The following is a 13,000-nucleotide window of genomic DNA, read 5'->3' as shown; positions in this document are numbered from 1 at the left end:
AAATAAAGGTAATTAAAATACAGTAAAGCATAAATAAAATAAGCAGTTGTAAAATACCACAACACTGTCCAACGTTACACCACGTTGCAACAGGCCCAACCACTACTCAACGTTACCCCACGCTGCAGTAGTCCCAAGTGACAACAGATTTTACTCAAGTTATTAGGGTTCACTAATCACAGTGAAGCTGGGAGTTCGCCCGTAACCGTGGGCACGGCTATTCGAATAGTTTATACTCTGATCAGAGGTGTACTACTGTACCCACAAGACACGACTCCACTACACTTGAACGTGCGCCGACATACCACCACGGCATACCGGAAAGGAGACCGTGATAGGACCCGTTACACAACCCTCCCTATTTAATCGTACCACACTTCAGGTTTCACCCCCTCCTTTACACCAAGTCGGGCAGTCCCCTCTTGCGCCTCGGTAGATCCGGAAGCAGGAGAAGCTTTCGTTACACCACGATTGCCCGTCCATACTCCATCACGCCTACCCTTGCCTGGGTACGTCAAATAGTTCGAAGTCATGCTCCAAATCCCACCTTACCCATTTCGGCATGTGGTTAGCACTTATCGACTTCCAGGGTTTCCCGTGAACCGGTCCTTAATCGCCATGGGTGCGACTCTCAAAACCATGCACCCACAGCCCACCATTATCAATATTTTAGTTGACATTAACCCGAACCGGGTAGTGAATCATTATCTCGGCTATTCAGAACTAAGCACAATTAAATGTGATCCCATGAGCTACTTGTTCTAAGCATGGCTAAGCATTAACCTAGGCCTGACTCTAATCAAGTTACCCCTGGTCCAGCAATGAACAAAGTTGGATAAACAACGGCATAATAATAAGGTTTACCCGAAAATAGCATAAAGTAAGTACTTTAATTAAAACAATGCATATTTGAAATAATAAAGCGGGGAATTTGCAATAATGGGTTCAATATGTTCAAGGATGAGTGTCACTTGCCTTGCTCTGGCCCTTGGGCAACTTCGGCGACGATCTCGAAGTAAACCGGCTCTTCGGCGGGGTCCGAATCTAAGCGACAAAGCACAAAAATAAATAAAACAGGCACAAACTCTACTGAAACAGCAAAAGAAACTATTTTTAATGGATTCTTGATAATTTTATGAATTTAATGAAATTTGAATGGACCTAAACGGAGACTAGATGAATTACTTATGAATTTTAGAAGTTTTCTCGGTTTTTTAACTAAACAGAAAAGTCCTAAATCAATTATTGCGCAATTAATGGGGCTGCTGACGTCAGCGAGGAGAGAGGAAGCTGACGGCTGACAGGTGGGGACCACCTGTCGGTGAGAGAGAGGGGGAAGGGAGAGACTGACATGCGGGACCCGGGAGGAGAGAGAGAGAGCGGGCGCGGGGAGTGACTGACGAGTGGGACCCACTCGTCAGCGAGAGGGAACAGAGAGCTGGGGACCGAACGCGCGGCTCGGCGGACGGCGGCGACCGGCGGGAGCGGCGGGCGACGCGGCGGCGGCGGCGCACGGCGACGGCGACGGCGACGACCGGCGAGCGGTGACGGCGCGACGGCAACGACGGCCGGGGCGGCGACGCACGGGCGCAAGAGACGGCGGCTGGCGAGCGGCGGCAGCGCGGCACGCGCGGGCGCAAGAGACGGCGGCCAGACGTCGGCGACGCGGAGGCGACGACGACCACGGTGACCGACGGGAGCGGCGGGCTTCGGCCTCGTCCGGCGACGGCACGCGACTCGGCGGCGGTCGGCCGGAAAGGGGGAGAAAGAGGGGAGGAGGGTGCGGTGGCTCACCGGCGACGGCGAGGGCGCGGACGGGTCGGCGAGACCGAGGCGAAGGTGGCGACGCGGGCGGGTGCGGGAGATCGGTGGTGGCGGTGGAGATCGATCGGCGGCAGCGACGGGCGAGACGCGGCGGCGGCCGGGCGACGAGGGAACGCGCGGCGCCGAGGAGGCTCCCTGGTGACGGCGAGAGCGGCAACAAGTCGACGACAGAGGGACGGAGGTGGTGACGCAACAGAGCGGCGACGACCGGCGACGGGCGACGAGATTGCGCGGTGGCGACGAACGGCGGCAGCGCGGCGGCGACTCGAGCGACGATGGAAAGCGAGCGACGGCGCGCGGCGACTCGGGATTTATAGGGTGGCGGCGACCGGCTAGGGCGGGCGGAGGTTGGAGACCGAGTCGGCGACGACGCGGTCCCGGCGGCGGCAGATGCGGCGGCGGTGGTTGCGGCGCGGCGGCGGAGTTCGGCTCGGACGCGGCGCGTCGCGGGCGCGGGCGCGGAACAGTCACTGACGGGTGGGCCCCACCTGTCAGTGGCGCGGGAGAGAGGAGGGAGGCGACGCGGACTCGCGGCGCGGGCGAGCGGCTAGCTGGGCCGAGCGGCGGCCCAGGCGGAGCGCGCGGTGGCGGGCGGAGGGAGGCCGGTCGGCTGGGCCGGCCGAGGAGGAGGATGGGCCGGCTCGGCTGGGCCGGCCCGGGAAGGAAAAGAAAAAGAGAAAGAAAAAGGAAAAAGAGAGAGGGAGGAAAATTGGACTTCCGCCCAATTTGAGAAGGAAGGGAAAAAGAAAGGAAAAAGGAGGGAAAAAGGAAAACCCCACTTTTGCCGAGTTTTAAATTAATTTGTTTGGCCAAATTTTATACTTCTGCAATTTGAATTTAAATCCTGTTAGTCGATTTGCGAGCCTCGATTTAAGTGAATTAATCCTTTTAGAGGGATTTTTCCTGAGTTAATTAAGCCAATTGTTATTTACGGATTTCTTTTTACGACTTAGGCTTAGGACGAAACTCCGGGTGTGACAAATAGCCCAAGATCAATCGCTGCATGTTACACCACAACAATCCCCATCATCCAAGCTTTCCATCCATCCCAACATCTTGCAGATGCATGGAGAGTTGAGAGAGATCGAGAAGGAATAAGAGAGTGATGGTTTCAGCCGGCATGGCTGCAGCAGTAGCATAAGATTGCTTCCGTCCATTTGGTGAGCTTCCTTGCCATTCATGGTGCCTATTTTTCAATTTTCTCCATGTTGAACATCAAAGCAATGTTCCATATGTTGTCTACTCCATTGCTGCAGCTAGAAGGTGGCTACAACTCACCCTGAGTTCATCTCTTTTGATTTTGGTTGAAGCAGCCCTAGGCAACGTCTCTTGCCGTTAGCCCGAGGCTTTGCTGCGTCTCTTGCCATCAGCCCGAGGCCTTAGCCTCACACGACCCTACATCTAGGTTGCTGCCATATGAGTGAAGTCTGGTGGAAGTTGGAGAAAATGGGTGTGAAAGTAGAAATCGATTTCTGAAATAGCTTTTGAGCTGAAAGAGGTATGAACTTTGAAAATCCATAACTAATTCATATGAAGTCCAAATTCAGTGAACCAAATTTCTATAGTTCCATAAAACAAAGCTCTTTAATGTTGGGAAATAAAAAATACTAACTTTTGGGCTGCTAATACCTCTAAAAATGGGAATAGCTCTATGTACACTATTAAAAAACCCTCATGATGTTTAAACTTGGAAAATTCATAACCAAAGTATACCAATACATATGGCTATGAAATAATTTTTCTTAGGACTAGTGTGTAATTTACTTTCATCTAAAAGTAATCTCTTTGGCAAAATATTTGTTTAATTTGCATGTTGGTTCTAATGCCCTAGGTGGTTGTTGACGTCAAAAATGCGATCCGACGTGTCACACACGAAGGCCTCGGAGTCAATCTTAGACAGCTCTAGTGCAGGACCTAAATATTAGAAGATGCGCAGACGTGCCAGTCAGTTTGATCCTGCAAATGACAAGATAAACAGTAAAGCAAGCCGATCGGCTATCGAGCCGATAGGAGACTAATAATCCAACCGATCGGGTGTTGATGCTACAACGGTTAGCCGATAGGTAAAGCAATCGGCTGTAAAAAGCTTGGATCGGCTAGAGACTCGATAGAAATAGACTTGAATTAAATATTAGACCAACATAATCCGCCTAAGTCACTTATTAATCTTAGTCGATCGAACAAACCCCTATAACCATATTAAACTAGACATATAGAGATTGGACTTAACCAAGACAGTATGTAGTTAAGCACGATATGATTATAGGAAACATGAAGAACAATAAGGAGAATAAATAAACCGACGAATTACTTGGAATAAACAATGAATCATATGTTACGATCGGCTAAAACCAATTTGCATCTAATTCTCATAAGCCGATGCGACATAAATAACTACCGATCTAACTAAATCAAGCCGGTTGGTATAAAAACAATACAGTAAGGCAATCGACTACTCTATTGATGTAAATATGATAAGCATGTGGATCGGTACAAATCATCGGCTATGGACGGCGGACAAACAACCAAGATCTGTAAAATACGTAGCCCAGATTGCTAAGAATAATCATAAAAGATCGGACCCAACCGAGACAGTTCAAGATTAAACCTAGCAATGTCAAGATAGATACTAAACAGGTCTAGATTGCTATCAAGCCAATGAGCCAATGACTGGTACCTTTTGTGAATTGATTGCTATCTAGATTGCTATCAAAACAATGAGTAAAATACATCAATCTAATATAAACCATTTGACAAACGCAATCTACTAGATCAGACCTAACCGAGACAGTACTAGATTGAATATGTCAAATAACGAATATAAAACCAACATAGATCGCCCAAAGTGGTCGACCAGATCAACTCAAAACACGAAAGTGATCTAAGTTGAAACTGATACGATAACTAGCAATCGCGCAACTAGATTAGAAGATCAGACTGAACCGAGACAGTTCTAATCTAGTCGAACGATTACCGTGGCCCGGGGGAACCTAGGACTTACCCCTCCGTCGGAGATCGAGACGATGCAGCCCCACGTTAGGTGCCAAGTTCCGCCGGAGTTGAAACCTCGGTTAGGAGGGTGGCGATGCGCCGAAAGAAGTTGATCTAATTGATTGGTAGATGAAAAACAATGACCCCGGACATACATATTTATACCCTCGGGTTGAGGCTAGGTCGTGTTGGACACGACATACAACTCCTAATAGATAAAAAGAAATAACAAACTAGTCCTATGCGGACTCTATCTGTAACTCCTACTAGATAAAACACACACAAGTCCTGATCGGACTCTAATCTCTTAGAGATAAAACAAAATCCTAACTAACTCTAATTAACAAATAAATTTACACCGCCAAGCCTTGGTCTTCAAGATTCCCTGTCGGATTCGAACTCTTCCAGATAAAATTTTTATTGGCAATTGCACCTTTCTTTATCCGAATCCAATACGGGAATTTACCAAATTTTGGTGTTAACACATGCCCCCCAGTTTTGAAGTATGAGAACTCATGCTTCAAAATTATATTCTCTGCTCCAGCTTTGGCGACTCCAAAAATCCTCTTGTTTTCGTAATCGGCTTTCGTGAACCGATACTGCTTGAATGAGATGGGCCAAAGTTGCAAACTCAAGGCAAAAGAATTTGTCCTCGATTGGTTCTAGCAGCCCTCCAAATGCAAGTTGTGCCAACTGTTTATCATTTAAGCTCAAATTATAGCATCGACTGCAAACATTACGAAACCTTTGTATGTATTCCATAGCCGATTCTCCTTCATGTTGCTTAACCAGAATTAAATCCGTAAGTCTCATCTCATCCGTGCCATCAAAGAAGTATCTATGAAACTGTTTCTCTAGATCGACCCAACTTTTGTTAGAATTTGGAGGTAACGATGAAAACCATGTGAATGCCGATCCAGAAAGTGACAGAGGGAACAACCTAACCTTCAGGGTATCATGAGCCGATGCGTCTCTACGTTGTGCTAGGAATCGGCTGACATGCTCAATTGTAGAAACATCATCTTGCCCTAAAAATAAGGAGAATTCTAGTATCCTATATCGACGTGGCAATGGAACCCTATCGAACCACCCAGGATACGGTAACTGATACAGATCTATTTGTTTTTTTGGTCTGATTCCAAATTGTTCCCTCATTACCTCAACAACTCTATCGACCAACTCATCTTCCTTTGCATTGTCTTCATTGCGCCAATACCGATGAGATTCCTCTGGCGGATACTACCCCCTGAGTCGAATTCTTTGAGCGGTCACTACAAGAAATATATGTTTTTTTGACGTATTTGGTATGACAAAAGGATAAAATGTCATTATATCATTTGTTTTATGGCATTATGTAATACACATTTCAATTCAATGACAATAAAATGTCATATGTCACAACAAATGTCATATATATATTGCAATGTTACCCGGTGACGATATTTGCTTGTCATAACGCCTATTTTATAATGTCATAAATATATGACAAAGGTTGCGTGTTACAAAATACTTAATGAATTATTGTTATATTTTAGTCCAGGTTGGCATCACTATTGCCACATTAGAAGTTGTTTTTTTCTTTGTTTCTTTTATTTATTTCAGCCCAACTTCGTTAACACCTACAATGTTCAACCACATGAGAAGTTAATGGGACGACATCCACCACAACGCGGATCAAAAAATTAAATGATAATTTAAATCTAGAATTTATACTAAAGGTTAAAAGAATTAACAAATGAAGTAAATACAAAAAATATATTTTTCGAAAGACAATTATGGTTGGATTTATTTTTTGTAAATAACAATAAATTTATAAAATGATAATATAATATAATATTTATAAAATTAATATGTCATGACACAGAAAAATATTAATTAAAAATTTATTTGTTTAATATTTTCTTTAGAATAAGTTTAAAATGCAAAAGCAAGAATAGGTTAAAATTTATGGAAAATTTTTCACATGAAAATAGTCAATATAAAATTTTGTTAAATACTTTGTGTGCTCATCTATGTTCTAGATTTTTGTTGGAATTATTTGAGCATGTGAAGTATTGTTAATAAATAAAACATCATTTCAATGTTTAAATTAAATCTAAAATATTTAAAAACTCTCCCATTTCTTTGGGCCATTTTCAGCCCAACAACTCTCCCCCTCTCCCCTCTTTTGTCCTGGTCACTGGAGCCCAACTCCCCTCCCTTTTCCTTGGTTTCAGCCAAAAGAAAGTCTATTTCTCGCCCCTCTCTTGTTTTCCTTTCTGGTTATTGCACATTATATGAATAACACATAAAAATTTTTATCTTATATATAATATATATATATATCATTTTATTTTTCATATGTAATAGACTACGTATAAGTTGTCTCTTATAAGTTTCAAGAATTTTAGAGTTGATTTACTATTTTCTATATGTTAATTGAATTTCTACATGATTATGGAAATTAATTCAAAATTAAACTACAAGTGCATCTAATAAAATTCCAAAAATACAGAAAAATAATATTTAGGCTCATATGTTACATTATAGCCCATGTGCTTGATATAGATGAAAAAATAATTTGTCTTGAAAGTACAATTCAATTTTTATCCCTTAATAAACACATAATAATTAGAACAATATGTATATTTGGGCAGAAAATTATGCAAAATGACATGATAACATATTTTTGGTTCATAAGCTTACCATAAAAAACTTAAATGATTTTAATAAAGTGGGACCATCACAAATAGATACATTTATCTTCACTTATAACAAACAACACGAGAGATCTATCAATTTCTGAACAATATGTGCTCCGATTTCATTAAAAGATTTAAGTTTTTTATGGTAAGCTCGTGGACCAAAAATAAGGTGTCATATCAGTTTGCATAATTTTCTGACCAAATATAGATATTACTTGTGGTAATTTAGGGACAAAAATTTGAATTGTCCTTATAAGATAATTTAATTTTTCATCTATCTCTATCTCTAGGATGTAGGCTAGAATGGAACACATAAGCCTAAATATATTTTTTTGCAATTCTTTTTATCTTATAAGATGCACACATAGTTTAATTTTAAATTAATTTGGGTAATCATGTAGAAATTTATTTAATGTATAGAAATTCATATGATGTATAGAAAATTGCAGAAAAATAATATTTATGATCATATGGTCTAGCTCATGTCCTAGAGACAGATGGAAAATAAAATTATATTCTGTGGATAATTCACTTTTCTATTCCCAAATTACCACATAATAATTACAATAATACATAAATTTGGTCTAAAAATTTTACGAACTGACATGACAACAAATTTTTGGTCAATAAGCTTTCCATAAAAAAATTAGTTGGTTTTAGTAAAGTGGGATCATACATTATTCATGAATTGATACATCTTTACTGTACTTTCTTGTAACTCTAAATAAATATATATTTTGTGAACAGTGTTAAAAACCACTTTGTCGGATGACGAAATGATTTAAATAAAAGTTATAGATCTTGATGAATTATATAACTTTGATGTTGATGACTTTTTCAGTTGAAATTATTTAGTATTTGAAAATATTGTTTGAAGTTGTCATAATTTGAAATTCAAATTCAAATTATTGAAACAGAGTCGTACAGCAAAATGACTAAAACAAAAGTTGTAGATATTGTTGATTTATACAACTTTGTTATTGATGACTTTTTAGTTGGAATCATTTAATATTTAAAAATGTGTTTTTAAACCTTTTCTAATTTAAAATTTAAATTTTATATAGTTCAGTCAAACTCGATGGAGAAATAAGAAAGAAAAAATGGTTGGTCCAAATGAGTTCTACAACTTTTTTTTTACTATTTTTCATACGAGTTGATTTAATGCTATAAAAATCAATTCAAAATTTTCAATAAAAATTTCCCTACTCACCGTTTCAAAATTTTTATCAGTCCTTCCTCTCACCGCCCTGTCCCTCTCACCGCCCTGGTATTTTACCCCTCTACTCACTCTTTGTCTTCCACTCTCACTCTTTCTCTCCTCTCCCTCTCTTTCTCTTCCTCTCTCGGTGCGGCGGCGGCGCGGGCGCGGCGTCGCGGCGTCCGGCGGCGCAGGGCGCGGGGCGCGGCATACCTTCTCCCCTCTCTCTCACTAACCCTGGCCTCCCATACGTTCTCCCCTCTCCCTCTCCTCTCCCTCTCACTCGTTCCCTTCCCTAACCCTAACCCACCGTGTAGGCGGACGACGGCGGGCGCACAGCACGGAGCGGGCGCAGCGGTGTGGATCTGGGCAGCGGCGCGGGAAGGGGAGGATCCAGTTGGTTTCCCCACGAGCAGCAACTTCCATTGACCGGTTCAAGGTTAGTTTGATTGATTTTTGATCAAGACTCGGTGGAGAAGGAGGAGGTGCTGCTGCGGCTCGACACCGGGGAGGCCTGCTTATTCAATTGCAATGCTACTGTACTATTCTGCTGCCTAGCTTACTCTTCTAGAAAGTAACTTAGATTTTGTGTTGATGCAATGTTCTTGATTCCTTCAGCTGTGATGGATGAATTCTGAATCCGTGAAGTGTGTGTTCTGTGACACAGACAAGGCAGCAACTGGACATCGTGCAAGGTAGATCCATGGTGAAAGAATCTGCACGCTAGCTGCTCTCTTTTTCATTATTCCTTTCCTGTTTTGTTCCTTTCTCCCTTTCTTTTGTTTGCTTCACAATATTGAAGGTTTCACATGTATTTTTTTTAGCACTTACATGTTCTTGTTCAAACATGAGATGGGTTGCTACCAATCGAACACATAATTAATTGTATATTTACATAGAAAAAGGAACCTGACAAGAGGACAAATTAACCATGAACTTAGTATCATGCTGCTGCCCCAGTAGTTCAGTACCAATCATCAGTCACCTTATCAACCAACGTCCAGATTTTCTTATTCCCACTCAAAGAATGAAACTTAAATAAGCTTAAGCATGAGTTCTAAAGTCTAGATATGCGTTTGCCTCATGGTTGACTTGCCAGATGCTTTTTTATTAATGAAAAAACATGCGTTTGCCTGATGGTTGGCCTTCCAGATTCTTTTTAATTAATTATGAAATATAAGTTTGAGCCCTTTATTATTGGTGGCTTAGAATTCTATGTATATCTTTTCCTTTTAACAGAAACAATAGGGTTTCCCTATTGTAATTATTTTAAGATAAATAAAATACATATGAATCTACAATGAGTTGGTTTCACCTGATTTTGCTTCCGCGGTTTGTCTAATCTAAGGAGGTTAGTTCCTTATCAATTGGATCTCCTATATATGTTATTCTGCTCATATAGCACTGTTAAATAATAATAGTAGACCATATGAATTAAACAAGCAAAAAATAGATAAGTACTAGAAATGAAATTTCAGATTTTACACATTCAGAGCATGTTCTGTATTGCTGTCAAATCCTGATGCGTACCACTTTGTATGTGTTGTATCCTGCTTTGCCTTGCTGTATACTATGGCATGTCAATTCACACCAAGTTCCATCGAACTAGCTATACACAGTAGCGAGATTTATATATAAAAAAGAGTAGAAAAACATTAATCACATATCTAGATTACCACTTGGATTTGAAATAAAATTTGTGTTTTGAGATGACTATTTTCCTGTCAAATATTATATAATCCAAATTCATAACTTTGTGTACATGCTAGTTTTTGTGGCTTTTATGTCTAAAGAGCATCTGGAATTGCAATAGATGGAATCATTCTTTCTGCTTTGAAAGTTGCAGTCCACATTTAGATCTTTTTGAGATCTTACCGCATGTATATTAGTGAAAAATGTGAAAGACCTGAAAAAAAAAACTACAATCTTCCATTCTTTGATAATGAACTCTCATTTTGCACTCCACTTGCTAACAAAATCTTTTGTTTACTTTGCAGATATGGAAGATCAATTTCTCAAATAGCTTGGTTTCTGTGGAAGCAAAGATGAATTCTTTTGAATATGAGATTCTATAGTTTATTAGGTTAAATCTGAGATGAACTATTATTTGAATTTTGTTGTATTGTGATTGTATTTGTTATTAGTTGAATCTGAGATGGTATTTGTCATTAGGTTTGAATCTATGATGTTATGAGAATTTGGATTGAATTTGTGGGCTCAAATTTAATGGGTCTGTTTAGTAGACTTTGATTTGATAGTTGGGTTGATAAAATGGGTAGTTGTAAAAAAATAATGGACCACTGTTAAAAAATTAATGGCCTGTTAAAAAAATAATAGACAGTTAAAAAATTATAGGTCATTTAAAAATATTTGCTAACATTATCTGCCACGTCATCGGCGACATGCCATTACACATGTGCCAACGAACATGTCAGCTGCCATGTTGGCAGCTATGTGATAACTATTTGTGATGTTTAATTTTGTCACAAAGGTTGGGTCTGGGCTGGACTGTATGAGCCCAAACTCGTTTTATGACGGTTAATAAGTGTCATAAATTTCTATGACATTTAAATATATTGTCATACACTTATGACATAAAATTATATGGATGTCACAAAACAAATTTGTGACGGTGGTTTTTTTGTTGTTATGATTTTCGTCAACTAGATGTCATAAAGTTTATTTTGTGATATAAATTTTATGTATTATGACATAAGTACGACGTTAAAAAACCACATATCTCTTGTAGTGGGTGTATTCATTGAGTGTTGTCTTGATCAAATCTTGCAACGTATTCATCAAAACTCTAGACTGATCGAACAAGGCACGACAAACCGATTCATCAACTGTATCTTGAAGTGTCTTGACCATCGGCTTAGGGAGTTGAATCTTCTGAACTAGCCCCTCTGGTGTCATGACAAAAGATTGAAGACAACACCGTTGAAAATCTGCCACAGATTGCTCCACCAGTTGCTTTTGTTCTCCCGTCAAATCTTCCATTGTAACTGAGTTGTTGACATTGACTTCTTCGGAAGACATCTTCAACTTCTGATCAGACGATTGTTTGTGAGTAAAATATCACACGGGTCCCACTGGGCGTGCCAAAAATGTATTGACGTCGAAAATGCGATCCGATGTGTCACACACGAAGGCCTGCGAGTCACTCTTAGATAGCTCCAGTGCATGACCTAAATATAGAAGATGCGCGGGCGTGCTAGTTAGTTTGATCCTGCAACTGACAAGATAAACAGTAAAGAGAGCCGATCGGCTATCGAGCCGATAGGTGACTAATAATCCAACGGATCGGGTATTGACGCTGCAACGGTTAGCTGATAGGCAAAGCAATCGGCTGTAAAAAGCATGGATCGGCTAGAGACTCGATAGAAATAGATTTGAATTAAATATTAGACCAACATAATCCGCCTAAGTCACTTCTTCATCATATTCGATCGGACAAGCCCACATAACCAGATCAAACTAGACATACAGAGATTGGACTTAACCAAGACAGTATGCAGTCAAGCACGATATGATTATAGGAAACATGAATATCAATAAGGCTAATAAATAAACCGACAAATTAATTGGAATAAACAATGAATCATATGTTACGATGGGCTAAAACCAATTTGCATGTAATTCTCATAAGCCGATGCAACATAAATAACTGCCGATCTAACTAAATCAAGCCGATTGATATAAAAACAATGCAGTAAGACAATCGGCTGCTCTACTGATGTAAATGTGATAAGCATGTGGATCAGCACAAATCATCGGCTATGGACAGCGGCCAAACAACTAAGATCTATAAAATACCTAGCCCAGATTGCTAAGAATAATTATAGAAGATCGGACCCAATCGAGACAGTTCAATATTAAACCTAGCAATGTCAGGATAGATACTAAACAGATCTAGATTGCTATCAAGCCAATGAGTCGATGACTGGTAAGTTATCGGCTGGTACTCCGATAAAAGAATGAGTAAAATACCTCAATCTGATATAAACCATTTGATAAACGCAATCTACTAGATCAGACCTAACCGAGACAGTACTAGATTGAATATGTCAAATAACGAATATCAAACCAACATAGATCGTCTAAAGTGGTCGACCAGATCAACTCAAAACACGAAAATGATCTAAGTTGAAACTGATACGATAACTAGCAATCGCGCAACTAGATTAGAAGATTAGACTGAACCGAGACAGTTCTAATCTAGTCGAACGATTACCGTGGCCCGGGGGAACGCAGGACTTACCCCTCCGTCGGAGATCAAGACGATGCAGCCCCACGTTAGGTG

At 40.5% G+C, this 13,000-nt stretch overlaps 1 long non-coding RNA gene across 1 annotated transcript; it reads left to right on the top strand.

The window, feature by feature from the left end:
* The first annotated feature begins 8,856 nt into the window (after positions 1 to 8,856).
* On the top strand, positions 8,857 to 11,009 carry LOC102721847. Its single transcript, XR_423599.3, has 3 exons — positions 8,857 to 9,236; positions 9,316 to 9,392; positions 10,695 to 11,009. It is a non-coding gene; the product is annotated as an uncharacterized LOC102721847 (long non-coding RNA).
* The last annotated feature ends 1,991 nt before the right edge of the window (positions 11,010 to 13,000 follow it).

This window comes from Oryza brachyantha, chromosome 6, assembly GCF_000231095.2.
Source record: "Oryza brachyantha chromosome 6, ObraRS2, whole genome shotgun sequence".
Classification (NCBI taxonomy): Eukaryota; Viridiplantae; Streptophyta; class Magnoliopsida; order Poales; family Poaceae; genus Oryza; species Oryza brachyantha.
Note: the sequence above shows the minus strand (reverse complement) of the source record. Positions and strands in the feature narration are given on the sequence as shown.